Source organism: Lampetra fluviatilis, chromosome 7, assembly GCF_964198595.1.
Source record: "Lampetra fluviatilis chromosome 7, kcLamFluv1.1, whole genome shotgun sequence".
NCBI classification, from domain to species: domain Eukaryota; kingdom Metazoa; phylum Chordata; class Hyperoartia; order Petromyzontiformes; family Petromyzontidae; genus Lampetra; species Lampetra fluviatilis.
In genome coordinates this window covers 4407328-4421513 of record NC_136281.1, presented here as the reverse complement: position 1 = coordinate 4421513, position 14186 = coordinate 4407328, and the positions used below count along the sequence as shown (strand labels likewise).

Below are 14186 nucleotides of genomic sequence, written 5' to 3'. Positions count from 1 at the left end.
GGGAATGGCCCCAAAATGTCGAGTGCCACAAATTCATTCACACAAAAAACCCGGATGGACTGCAGCGGGGCCCGATCTTGACCCACCGGGGCCTTCCTCCGCGCACAGTCATGGCAACCTTTCAAAATAAGGGCCACATCATCCTCCACCCCCGGCCAATAGTAGCCCTGTTTACGGTCAACAAGGCCTTATGGTAGCCGAGGTGCATAAGCTTCTTGTGAATGGCCCTGGTCAACTTAACTCGCAACCCAATGGGCACAACCACACAATGGCATTCCAACTGGGCATCCCAACGCATGAGGAGGAGAGAATAAAAAGCGAGCTCCGACTCCCGGTCGGGGCCGGCTGCCATCGGGAATGGAACTCGTCGTGCTGCTGTCGTCGTGGTCTTCGCCTCTTCAAGCTGTGGGTCTGGAAGCAAGTTGGCTGTCCCGACCCGGTATAGAGTTATCCCCTATGACTGTGAGAGCCGGAATAAACAAGAGGGATAACGCCTCCTACTAGTGTCTCTGAATTAGTACACTACACTAGCGCTACCTCTAAGATCAACCAACTAGACACTATTACTCGCCCTCCCTCAATCCTCAACCAGCCACTAGTTCTCGCCCTACGTCTCACCTCAACTAACCAGCCACTAGTACTAGCCCTACCTTGAGCCATCATCAACTTGCCAAATGGTCATTCGTATAAATCCCTACCAACATGCCACTTATAGGAGACCTACCCATAAAGCAACTAGCCAGCCACCAGCACGAGGTCTTCCACTGACCATAAAACCCCACCGACAACACCACACGTGGCCGGCTCTCCGTTTCGCTGGCTGCTCCGAGTTTTGCGTAAACATCGTCTATGACCACGGCACTGATGACGACAATGACGAGGACGAGTGTGGTGATGACGATGCTGCTCGCATTGATGATGCGTTACTCACAGAGGAAGGCGTACTCTTTATTTAATCACATGTATAACCAGGCGGAGCGGTGACGCAGTCGTTAATGCACTGCCGCGTGCACCACGTGACCTGAATTCAATTGCAGGCCACGGCTATGAACACCAGTGGCGAGTGACATTTCCACCTGCCTCAATTTCACCAGCGCGTACTGACCAGTCTTGTGCAGTATTGGGAAGCCTTCACTCAGTTGTGCATTAACAAAGGGCTAACAGAGATATGTGTTTGTTGTTACTCGTGGATAAACCGTTACTCTGCAATGGAAAATGAGAGACAGATGTTATACTCAAAATTTCCTCAAAGTCCTGAACTCGGATTATGAAAATGAATCTGCTTTTCACGTAATAAAAAGCCAAAATAATACACAGTCAGGTTAAATTTTTTAACGTATATATTCTCGACGATTTAAAGATTATTCTGGCGTAAGGATTACATTGATAGGAGCACACATTGAAAGTTACAGCAAACTGAACCGTGGTGAGTCTTCTCTATTCCTTACTCCCACCCTCTGTTGATGGCGCCATCGTCTTCCGAACGTCTTCCGCCGTTTCATCCTAACGTTTACTTGAGACACAGAAACTCCCGTGTAGCCAGTTACCCAGTTAGTTTCGTTGGCAACGACTCGCAGCAGCCACGAACAACAACAGAGTTATTGTTGGGGTGGAGAGGCGTCCAGCCAGCAGCCAGCCAGGAAACTCAAACGTAGATTATTTGTGATGTTAGTGTAATACCGTTGAGGACTCTTGGACACCCGGGGTTGAGGCACACGTATTTATTCCGCAACAGTTGTCACAACCGCGGACATACAATACTGGAGGGGGTATCGGCCCCCTCACCCGGCTAGCTGGGAATACACTGCTAGCTATCTCTGACCTACCTCCTAGTCCTCCACTAACGGGCTAGGGGAGGCTGTCTGGCCCGACACTGGTAAGTCGGGCTACGGTACCCGGAGTCCCAGAGCATTAGCTCTGGTTCTCGGGACCACGCCGCTGGCTCGGTCCTGCGCGGCCCTGACAAGGGCGGCGTCCCAGGGGAGTCCAGGGCTCTAGCTAGACGATCTTCAGTCTTCACTGGTTTAGCTTTAACATTCTGCCCCGAGCCCTCTGACACATCCCCCTTTATACTCAACCCCCGCTGAGGGGTGGGGCCCCGGGCTGCCTGGTGCGGACGTCGTTGAGAGCACCCCCCCCCCCCGTGCACTCACGTAGCCCCGCCCACTGTGTTTGTTTCCCATAAGCTGCCATGCATAACGGCTCTCTCTATAACACCCCTACATTAGTATGATGATTTGTTTATTTGTTTAACCAGGATAGCTTCACTAAGCCTCAAAACTATTTTCAAGAGTCTTGACATTTAAAAGTAAATCTCAACAAAGGGGCGCTGTTGCTCTGAGCAATCCCAAAATGAGTCATTTGCAGGAACATTTTTTTTTACCAATACCAATTTTTTTTGTATATACGGGTGACGGTCCACTGACCTGTAGTATTACTTTATAGGCGAGTAAAATGGGCAGTACAGTATAGGGCTTATTTATTGACAAACACAACATTCCGGCTCTCTGTTTGCAAGACCTGTTCGAGATCTCACGTCACTCTCACCTCGTCAAATAAAGGACACTTGACGATTTCGATTTAAAGCTTTCGTGACTGCAGGGATTCATCTTCTTGGTTCTTTCGGTAAAGTCACATAGAAGGGAAGTAATAAAATAATAAAAATAAAAATAATAAAATAAAATAATAAAATAATATAATAAATACTCTTATATTATAATAATATAATAATATTATTTTATTACTTCCCTTCTACGTCACTTTACCGAAAGAACCAAGAAGACACTTGACGAGTTGAAATGATTCGATTCGTGACGATTCCGTGTACACTGCGCTTTAACGCACACACCGCGTGTATCTGCTGCATGTCGACCACAGAGGATGTGAACACCCGCTTTATTGTACAAGAACGCATCACAAGCGACGGCGCGATCATTTATTTTTAATTGCCATGCAATATTCATACGCGATGCCAATGCTGTGTATGATTAGTGCTTAAATGGGATTTCCTTATAGTCACCACCAGATCTCCTTTGCACAAGAGGCTCATATCATCCAATCCGCATCTGCTTATGAATGAACCAAAAAAAATGGGCTTACTGAAATAGACAGGGCTTCAAAATTACACGTGTATAATACCACCATCGATTAGCTGTCGCGGTCTTGCACTCAGTTCATGTTGAAGTATAATCGCACAAATGCTGAGAAAACTTGTAGTATTAAAAAAAAACATTTTAACAAGGTATAGAGAGCCCACTGAACTACGTATCTCTTTATCAGAAGCGACCTGGCCACAAATGATAGCTCCACGAAGTGGCCTATCATCACGTGAAAACGTATAGCAGCACAAACACTCGAAACGCATGTTTCGAAATGTAGAGGGAAAAACCCTGAGGACCCGAAGAACATGCAAACTCCACATATACAGGCGTCAGGGCCGGGATCGAACCTAGGACCTCCTGCATACCAGGCGAGGTAGGTAACATCTCGCCACATTCTCACTCATGTATCTCTGCAGAAAAGACACTCGCCAGGTATTAAGACTTTGTTTTCAGGAGGTGTCCCGCATCGGATTGTTTAACCAATTCCTTTTTTTATCAAGAGTGGTTTTTTTCTGTGATTCATAAGAACATGTTGGCACATCTTCTACTCACATACCTAATTAGGCATCTCGTACTCAACACATGCTGAAGGTTCCTTCTTAGCATACACTCACACATAGCTCAGTCTTTTTGAACTATCAGTATCTCAAGAACATCTTGCGTCCGTCATCTGCCGTGGTTGTTACAAATTCAGGAAGATTTGCTTGAAAATCAGAAAATGGACTCAATGTGGCGTGGATCACCGGACAGGCGTGTACTAAACATCTACTCTGTTTAAGCACGTGCACACACACACATAGACATGTACACTGCATATCACGCGCACTCAGTTCACCGCGTGGTCTTCACGCCCGCACAGTCACAACTGCCCGTCTGCTCTCTCTCTCTCTGCGCCCGTTCGCGATTCATGTTTAATTCATTTGGCTGCGTGCAGCGCAGAAGAGAGGCTCGGCGCGTCCCCCCTGTCCCTGCAGCACCCCGAGCTCGTGATAAACAGGGTACTTAGCAATCTGCCCCCATCTGTCCAGCCGTGGCCGGCTGAGCCGGGCTTTGTGCTTCCTCTTGGCAGCCGCTAGGGGTCCGATACGCCGCCTCTGAGCGCTGCGTGTCAACAAGAGCGCATTTTCGTGTGGCGGACACGTGATTATGATACTCGCCAGCTACACGGCCGACCTGCCTTACATAACTGCTCACCCGCTTACCTTCCTAGCCAATTGCCCGAATAGCTGATCGTCTGCCCGTCTCACTACCTTCTTTGTTGTCCTTCCCCCGCACCTCCGATGATCACGGTTGGCGCCGTACGGTGCGAATGAAGTTCAATATAAATACACAAACTCAATAACTACCTGCCTGAATAACTGCTCGCCTGTCCGCCTTCCTACTCACCTGCCAAACTACTTACCTGAGTAACTGTTTGCCCGACTTACACGGCGTTGGCAGTGGTGCAACACAATCAAAAACTCAACACATTCGTGAAAAAAACCACTGCCTTTAAAATAAAAAATATATTAATAGGCGACGTTTCGGACAAAGGGCCATTATGTGCGATTCAGAAGAGTCATTGCCCGAAAGAAGCAACCTCTAGACCGGTTATCAGTATATTTTATTTTATACCGACGTGACTTTACCGAAAGAACCAAAGAGTATAGTCAGGTTTGTTTGATCCAATGCTGAGCTGCTACATATGATGGGCAAAGCCACTCTCTTTAATATGTGAATCCTACATATGGGTAAACATACTTTTATTTTGTATGTGGAGAGCGAGATATATGAAGATGTAATGTCTGCTCGTTGATGTGTTGGCTTACCTACTTAATTTCCACCCTGTTTAGTTACATACTTGACTGCCTACCTGCTTGCAGTGCCAGATTCTCCCAGTAGCACAAGTAGCTGCATAAGTAGCTACACAAGTAGCTACACAAGCAGCTCAGCGCCCCGCACTTTCAAGGGCCCCGCGCTAAATGCTTTCAAGCTATCAATTCCGGTTCAGTGATTCTGCACTTGCTCTATTGCTACAGTACTATACCGCCTTCAACTTTATGAACGACTGGGTGTTGGTGTTTAAGGTTAGCGATTTGTCGTATTATCTGGCTGTATAGCAAATGAAAAAATACAATCATTTTATTGTGGAAGTAAAACATGTGTTTAAATATTTATGTTTTTTTTTCAAAATTTAGGGCCCCTTTATAAGATAATGCTACAGGCCCCGCACTCGCTTAATCCGGCACTGCCTGCTTGCACGCCTATTAATAACACGAATAAAGTGTCGTTGTTTGTCAATATCCTGTTGGACGAAAGCGTCCTCATGCAGTGCTGTCCGGTGCAAATCCGAAACGCGCTCGCAATCATCAGTGAACCAAGTTATTCGCCCACCGTGACGTGTGACCCGGAGGCTGACGTAAAGCAATCGCATTCGACGAGCGATAACGGGTGACGTACGACTTTGTTTTGCGCCGTTGATAAAGGATGCGTAAGCTATGGTGTCCGGATATAGGCAGCACGTGCACATAACATGAACCCCCCACGACTGGTCTTACATATCGGGGTGACCCGCAGTGAGTGGTGGCGAGATTTTAACTTCTTCGCCTGCTATGCTGGAGGTCCGTGGGTTCGATCCCGACCCACTGACTCCTGACGCCTGTTGTATATTTTGAATTTGCGTGTTCACCCCGTGGTCGCGTGGATTTTCCTCCGGTTTTCCCCTTCCATATTTAGAATCGACACGCGTTTAGAGTATTTGGCTGCTACAAATGTCCACACGATGAGCCACTTCATTGAGCTATCATTTGTGGCCAGGCCTCTTGTGAAAAAGAGCCATAGAGGTCAGTGGGCCTTACCTGGTAAAATAAAAAAGTTTAGTTTAGAACCTGGGTGATTGTACTGAGTGTAGAGCACAGTACAATGAGCACGATTATCTATCTACGAATGTTTCCTATGATACGTAACACAGTTATATGCCATGATAGAACTTACCTATAACCCATAAACAGCCTATTGAGGCCAACGTTTTACAAGGGATGCAAGGAAAGAAACACAGTATCAATATATGAATGCAAAAATTAAGTGTATAAGAAGGAAAACCAACAAAAAATCTCAGCAAATTACTCATGCTGCTCCTTATTGATCCACGAAAGCATCGGTGTGACGTCTTGGAGCTCTCTTCCAGGAGATCCCTGCATTGGAATGTTCGGCCAAAAAAATCCAATTACGAGCGTTTGAGATGTGGGCGCAATCCGGAAAGCCTCGGATAAAAACAACACTTAAAACTCCCCAAACATAGACCGCCAATCCATTGCTATACTGAAATCTCTTGGCCACCTCGCGGGGCCCAAGACGACAGCACCTGGTATTTCCAAGCAGTCTCTCATCCATCCAGCATCCAAACACTAGCCGGAGTCAGACCCACCTCGCTTCTGAGATATGGCTAAGAACTAAACATTTCAGCCATGCATTTTCACACGAGCATATTGCAAAACGTTCAGTTCTCGCTCTGATGCAGCACCAGACCTGAGAGCCAATTGGGCACCTACACAAAAGGTGACAACAATGATTACACTCGGGGTAGTTGCTATCGTCGTATGGATTATGACCCCACAAAACACCTGCATTTGCGATTGCCAATAAGTGATTGAACCTGTCACGGTGCGGTAATTAGAGTGGCAGGGTGGTGGTTCGCGCACTGCGACACGATCCGGGCCACCGGAAATTCAATTCCTGCCAACTGCTGACTTCAAGGTTGAGCGATATCTGAAACAGTCCTGGGTTCTCTCTCTCTCTCTCTTCGCCAACATGCCCTGACCGGCGCGGCGAAGCACTCAATAGTCAAGCAACCCCAATGATCGACAACGGTGTGGGGGCGGCCTTCATCCAGACTTGGATTGACAGACGGCTGTCAATGACTATCTTCTCAATCTGGTTCCTTTCGTCTTTTCGGCCGTTGGGGCGTGACCGATTCCGTCACCGATACTTTTCTGCAGGGGGTATTTCCACTTTCTGTCTGTCACTGCGCCTTTCAATCACACCGAGAGGCAGATGCATTGGAGAGGACGCACGGGTTAAAGACTTCGTGAAGGCCTCCGAATAAAAGTAAAGCGGGGCCTGGGCACGACTCACGTCTCGAGACGATGGCCAATGGTCTCGCTCATTGGCCCTTCACCTTTACTGCAGCCGTGCACCCTTTTCGTTCTCAATCGTAAAAAAAATGTTTATAAATACATAGGTTTGATGAAACATAGTAAGCTGTACTTACGTGTCACGTGCTTCATTTGTGTTTTGATGATGTACTTTCTAAAAAAAAAATCTGCCAGTGTCTCGAACCTCCAGAAAGGGCATCTCGCACCCCCAGTGGGTGCGTACACCCGAGTGGGTGCGTTAAAACGAACCACTGGTCAAGAATAATGAAGGCAGCGAATGCACCTGGGAGGACGTCCACCGGGGGAGTAGATGGAGCCATGAAATCAACCCGTGTTTCGGAGACGAGGTGGATTACTAACATCACACGATTTGTGAGCGATGGCAGTGGCTCGAGAAGGCCTTCATCCAGAAGTGGATTGGCAAATAATTACCGGTACATCCTTAACGATTGTAATCCGTTGTATTGGGAGAGCACAAAAAGTTGGCGAGGGTGATAGTTGCTAAACGGCAAAGTTTCTCCCCCGCAAAAAAACAAAAATAACGCCACCTGCCACCACCTCGGCACCGCCTTCACGTGGCACACGTGTGCGGCAACACGGCATCAGCTCGTGCAGCCGGGAGCGCGCACTAATTAAATTACGCGGATATAGTGTCCAGGGGTAATGGGATATTTGTCGAGGTCTTGAGGCGGCCCTGTATCTGATAACCCTGCTCGTCCCTGTCAATGGAAAGGCGGCCTCGTTGAACAAAAACACACACACACAAGAGAATGGCTCGCGCGCTCCGCTGGCCGTGACGCCAGCGTTTCCACTGTCGTCACCGGGACCCGAATAGGCACGTCAGTGTAATTAGCGGGTGAGCACATTATGGAAGAAGCGTGCGCGCGCGTCCCAACGTTCGTTTACAAAGTGTATGCGTCCCCCCCCCCACCAAAACAAAATGAGACGCTCGCTCGTATAAATAGCGAAAAAAAAAGCCACGGTCGCCGAGCGTCACCGCGAAGTGCGAACGCACACAATCGCGGTCCTGTGAAACCACGAGGATTAATAATCTTCGTCACGTGGGACGTTTACAAAACATCAGGCGCGTGCAGCGCGCATGGGACTGAATGTAACTTTTAACCTCGCGTCTGCTGCAGCTCCGTTACTTCGGACTGTGGTCATCTGAGCACTCACGACGGGAATAGCGCGATGGACATTTCTTCAAAGTGCTGATGACTTTGAGGAAGCAGAAAAATACGTAGAGATTTGTGAATATGACCACTGGGTTTGCAATGTTGCCACTTGTTGATTGAAAATGGTTGAGAAGATAGGACGGCTCGAACAAAACATATTCGTCACTTTAAAGTTTTTTTTAATCAAATGAATGTATTTAGGAAATAACGAATCAGAGTGGTTACATTGTTTTTATTTGTTTAAGTTGAATTTTTATTTCAACGTCTCGTTGTAAACCGTGTGAATGTCTTATCTCTCAGAATTTCAATCGGTCACGTATTCCCATTGGAGTGGTGATGTAATGGTTAGCACACTGCGCTGTGTGGAAACGTGAGGTCGATTCCTCGTCCCGGCTGACATCAGTGACGAATTACATATAAACCGGTTCTAGCTATGACCCCCTTTCACAAACCCACACTGACCAGCGTGATGAAGTATGGTCAAACAACCGCCATGACCGACACGGTTTGCGGAGGCCTTCATCCGTCGGTGGATTGACAAAGTGGCTGTACATTTTAATGTATTGTACAGCATTGCTTGACTAACTCTGTTGAAACGTTTCAATTGTAGTGTAAATCTAACTGACCGGTCTCTCTTTCTTGCAAAAAGAAATATTCCGTATGGAAGGCCAATCACCTGGTTAAAAAGAATGGCAATCGATGGGCTGTGTGCTTTTGAAAAATTCCATGCAAACGGTGTTTGAGATACAGTGCTGGCTCCTTTACGACCACGTGAGTGCATCCTTGAAATTCCAAGAGACTCAAAAGGTCTTCGCTTATCAAGGAAAGCCGAGCTTTGGATTCTCAACATATTTTACAAGAGGGTGCAGAGTTGGGATGTTTTAAAACCCAACAGGATACACAGCTTAAACAGAACTTCCAGTGAAGAAAGTTACTGCCACAACACTCGCAGCGGCATCTTAATTGCCTCTAACAGCCCATTATGATTTTACCTTTTTTCTTCTTTGCAGAAATACGTTTATTGTTAAAGCGCCGAGCTATGAGACATCATAACGACTTTGGGAGGGCCTTTATTCAGCAGTGGATTGATCATAGCTCATGAGGATGACCACAAATGTAGTTCTTGGGAAAATTAGTTATGAATTAGTGGGACTCTACTTATAGAAGGTGATATGTTATCTGAGCATACGAGCTCATGCACCCGTATGTCATACACTGACTGCGAGGTTGCTTTTTTCACATTCAGAGTCCAGCCAGGTGGGAGCATTTGCCATCTTGTGATCACTGATTAGGTTAACCAACCCCCCTAAAAGAGACAAATTAAGTTGTTTACACCGTTGGGCGTGCACGGTACTTTATGAGCACGCCCCACGCGATGAAAGAGGGAACCCGTTCAAATTAAAATCTGGTCCGTGTTTCGTTATGTTTACTTGTATTTATTACACTTGTTTACTCTGGAAAGCCCTACAGGATGGTCCTCATAAGCAGAGGTCGCAAACGGGTTTTGATTCCTTACCCGTACCCGGCCGCACCAGGGTCGCAAACGGCTACCCGTACCCGTACCCGGGTACGGGTAGCCGGGTATCGTACGGCTATCGGGTACCCGGTTGCGACCTCTGCTCATAAGTCTTTGCAGTCGGGGGCGACGATTACTATGCGCTTCCAAATGAAGTAATTTGAGAGTACAGTTCTCTAATTATTCAAACAAATGGCAAACTGGATGATGACGCCGACAGGTCGTGGTTTACTCTTCGTCAAATAACGTCACTGGATCTTTAACGTCTCCTGTGAAGCAGACGGGCGTGTATCTTATGGTTAATACACATCCACAGTGCTAACCAGGACGGCCAGCCGGGTTCGAACCGTGAACCTCCAACTGGGCAATGTCACATCGCCAGCCCGACGTAGGGACGGACGGGTCTTAAATGGAATCAACGTTCTTTTTAACACGTGGTAGGCTTTCGCGACTAATATCATCCATAATAGAGGTTTTTTTGGGTTAGATCGCGTAAATATATAAAAGTGTCGTTAAAACCCGCAACCACCCGACACAGCCAACTAGTAAGGGTTGTCACATTAAGAGAAGGTGGCCAATTCGTCACGAGTACAGCACTAACCGGTGTGTTGGAGAGCCAAGCCACAACATTCACAATCTGAGTCCGACGTTTCGCCAGTAATTACAACGAGCTTCATCAGGCGATAGCCAGATTTGTGGAGAAGTCCTCCTGTTTAGTTCCTTACATAGAGGCGTAGATGTCGTGACGACGCAGCTGCGCTCTTGCACAATGTGGTTGGGGATTACTGAGGCAACGTACATTATGCATGTGCATTACGCGAACCCTTTGAACTTGTCCTTCCTGTCTATTGTGTTTATTAAAATTTGAATGAACCCAAAAACCTCTATTATGAACGTTCTCTTTGTCACGTGGGACGGTTAAGCAAACATCGGGCGGGTGCAGCGTTTAACGGACAGGATGCACTTTTTTTTAACTCGCTTTCTACCGCAGCCCCCGTGAGTCATGATTACTTCGGACTGTGCTCACCTGATGATCACTCGCTCGTAGCTCAGCAGGCAGAGGGAGGACCGTTGCCGATAGACATATCTGGCAGGTCACCAGTATTTGGTTCAGGCTTGAGACACTGATTGTTGAAATCGGTCCAGTTTGCTTGTTTTTGAACCAGCGCTGGTTGAAACGATGCACTCCCAGAAGACCGTGTTTACTGATGGGATGTGTAAAAATGCGTCGATGTATATTGGACGTGGAAGGAGAGAAATGTAAAGGACGTCGGTATTATTCCTCAGCAGCTCGAATTTGGTGATAAAGGACGTGCGATTAATGTAAGGGGCACTTGTGTTGTCAGTCACACTTGGGCCAACTGAACGCAGACTTACCTGCACTACAGCGTGCATCTCCAATTCACAGACGAGTGATGTTACAGTTTGCAAGTTGTAGTTGGGATTCGAGATGGAGACGAATTTTACAGAAATCAGCCCCTTGTCAATCCACCGCTGGACGAGGGCCTCCCCACTACGAAGCCCCCGTCGATCATGGGGGGTTTGTTTGAACATAAAAAAATACAAAGATCCACCATATAGCCTTAACAGGCTTTAGGGGCAAGTGCTGTTAGCAAGCACCTATAAAGGCCGGCACGGCACACGAGGGGGTGGGTTGCCAACACCACGCCCGGCCCGGCTGCATTTGTCTCCCTCGTGGCGATATTTACACATCACACCAGATACTCATTTGAGGCTGAGTCGATCTAGGGGAGGCCCAGGACCGGTTCACATAATCGTCACTGGCGGTGTTGGCCGTGAGCGGTCGGTGGAGACGTCAACGACACTAGATCGGCAGTGACGTTGCCGCCGATCGATTAATCGACTGCCGGTGACGTCACCACCGATCGTAGCGCTAACCGCTACACCACCGCTCCCCATACCTCACCACACACACACACAGACATTGGGAGGGCACAGGTAGAGTAACAACGATGGGTTCGACTGCACCAGATTGGGCCAACAGCGACGTACAGCAAAGCGTTCACCGTGTGTCCTTGCCCCATGCTCAAGTTTTAGACTTAAGTATGACTGACGCATCATTTGGCTTAATGGGCAAAATAGCTGCAATTTTTTATATTCTTTGGGTCTTTCGGTAAAGTCACGTAGATAGGTTCAAAGAAAATAATAAAACAACAAAAAACTACGACGTTTCGATCGCAACACAAGCGGTGCTGATGACGACCGCTTGTGTTGCGATCGAAACGTCGTAGATTTTTTTGTTATTCTCTTTGAACCTATCTACGTGACTTTACCGAAAGAGCAGAGAATATGAATTCCTGCAGTCACGAAAGCTTTAAGTCGAGATTTAGCTGCAATTTTGTTGTTGTTTTCTGCGAAGCGACTCAGATGCAGTTGAATTGCCTGTACAGGGTGGTCCAGGTGTATTGTGACCCCCCCCCCAAATTAATTAACCCCCTAAAATGTTTTGCTACGTTTCAGACAATTAAATGGGGGTCAGAAGACATATGGACCACCGTTGTAAAGTATTTTGGACGCTGTATAATACATTTAAATTGTAACTTCTTTACGCGCTTTTACACAATACGCGTAAAAGCGCGTGAAGATTTACAATCTTTATTTCGACTGGAGGAATCAGAAGAGCTGTGAAGCTCTTTCTCAGGGGCGTGTCAGCAAGTGAAACATTCACTCCCCAAGCGGCGGTTCGACGAATTTCCTCGATTCGATTTTAAGGTTCGAGAATTTCATGCTTGTTCTAAAGTCTCGTTCGAATCCTTTTATTTCAAAGGGATGTACAATTCCAGAAACGCGTCGACTTCTCAAGCCTAATCACAACTTTAGAACAGTGCTGCTTGTTGCTGGCCGCTCGACGCTTTCGGAGGGTTTGGGGGGGGGGTCCTCAAACAAACACGGCGGCGTGCGATCGGTGGTGACGTCACCGCCGATCGATTAATTCGACTGGCGGTGACGTCACCGATAGCCGATTAATCGATCGGCGGCGACGTCAACAAAACGAGATCAGCGGTGACGTTGCCGCCGATCGATTAATCGACTGCCGGTGACGTCACCACCGATCGATTAATCGGCAATCGGTGACCGGAAGTCGATTAATCGATCGGCGGCAACGTCACTCTAGTGTCACCAGATTAATCTAGTATCGTTGACGTCACCGCCGATACATTAATCTACAGTCGGTGACGTCACCGCCAGTCGATTAATCGATCCGCGGTGAAGTAACCGCAGGCCGATTAATCGATCGTCGGTGACGTCACCGCCGATCGATTAATCGCCGCCGCCGCCGGAGTTGTTGCCGGCGCGAGCGCGCGGGACGTGACGTCACGTTTGGGGGCGGTGGGGGCCGGCGCGAGAGGGTGGGAGGGGTGGGGGCGGGTGGGAGGGGCGCGAGAGGGTGGGAGGGGCGGGGGCGGAGGGGAGAGGAGCGGGAAGAGGAGGGGGAGGGGTAAGGGGAGAAGGGGGCGGGGGGAGGGGGGGAAAGGGGCGGGGGGAGGGGGCGAAGGGGGCGGGGGGAGGAGGAGGAGGGAGGAGGGGGGAGGGGCCCCGGGGCGGCGAGCCCAGAGCCCGGGCAGCGCGTACAGTGCGTGGCGCGCGCGGGTCGGCACTGCGCGCGGTACTCAGACAGTGGGGACCAGCAGAGATCACCAGGGATCATTAGTGATCACCAGTACTCACTAGTACTCACTAGTACTCACTAGTACTCACCAGTACTCACCAGTACTCACCAGGGATCACTAGTACTCACTAGTACTCACCAGTACTCACCAGGGATCACTAGTACTCACTAGTACTAACCAGGGATCGCCAGGGATCACTACAGACTCACCAGTACTCATTCGCGCTCACCAAAGATCACCAGGGATCATTAGTACTCACCAGTACTCACCTTTACTCACTAGTACTCACCAGTGCTCACCAGGGATCACTAGGGCTCACGAACACTCACCAGGGACCACCAGGGATCACTAGTGCTCACTACTACTCACTAGTGCTCACCAGGGATCACCAGGGATCACTAGTACTCACCTTTACTCACCAGTCCTCACCAGTACTCACCAGAGATCACTAGAACTCACGAGTACTCACCAGGGACCACAGGACACAGTGCTAACTCGTCCCTGCTCATCATTGACCGCAGGACCAAGCACACGCACTCGTGCCCACAGCCCTCTGGGATTCGTGAGTCGTCGTGAGTCGTGGTGCTCACGGGACTCGGGACTCACGGCACGCCGCTGCTACTGCATTC

The 14186-nt window shown here is 48.5% G+C and overlaps 1 protein-coding gene across 2 annotated transcripts in view; it reads left to right on the top strand.

Annotated features, from left to right (window-relative positions):
- The window catches only part of LOC144933461 (RAC-alpha serine/threonine-protein kinase), a 67235-nt gene that overhangs the window by 6864 nt on the left and 46185 nt on the right, over positions 1 to 14186 (top strand). Inside the window, exons 1-2 of one of the 2 annotated variants that reach the window (XM_078858234.1) lie at positions 13533 to 13553; positions 14079 to 14186. The gene's annotated coding sequence lies outside the window, so the exon portion shown is untranslated. Of the gene's footprint in view, positions 1 to 13532; positions 13554 to 14078 lie in introns of those variants that run through there. The other variant, XM_078858233.1, reaches the window with a different exon arrangement.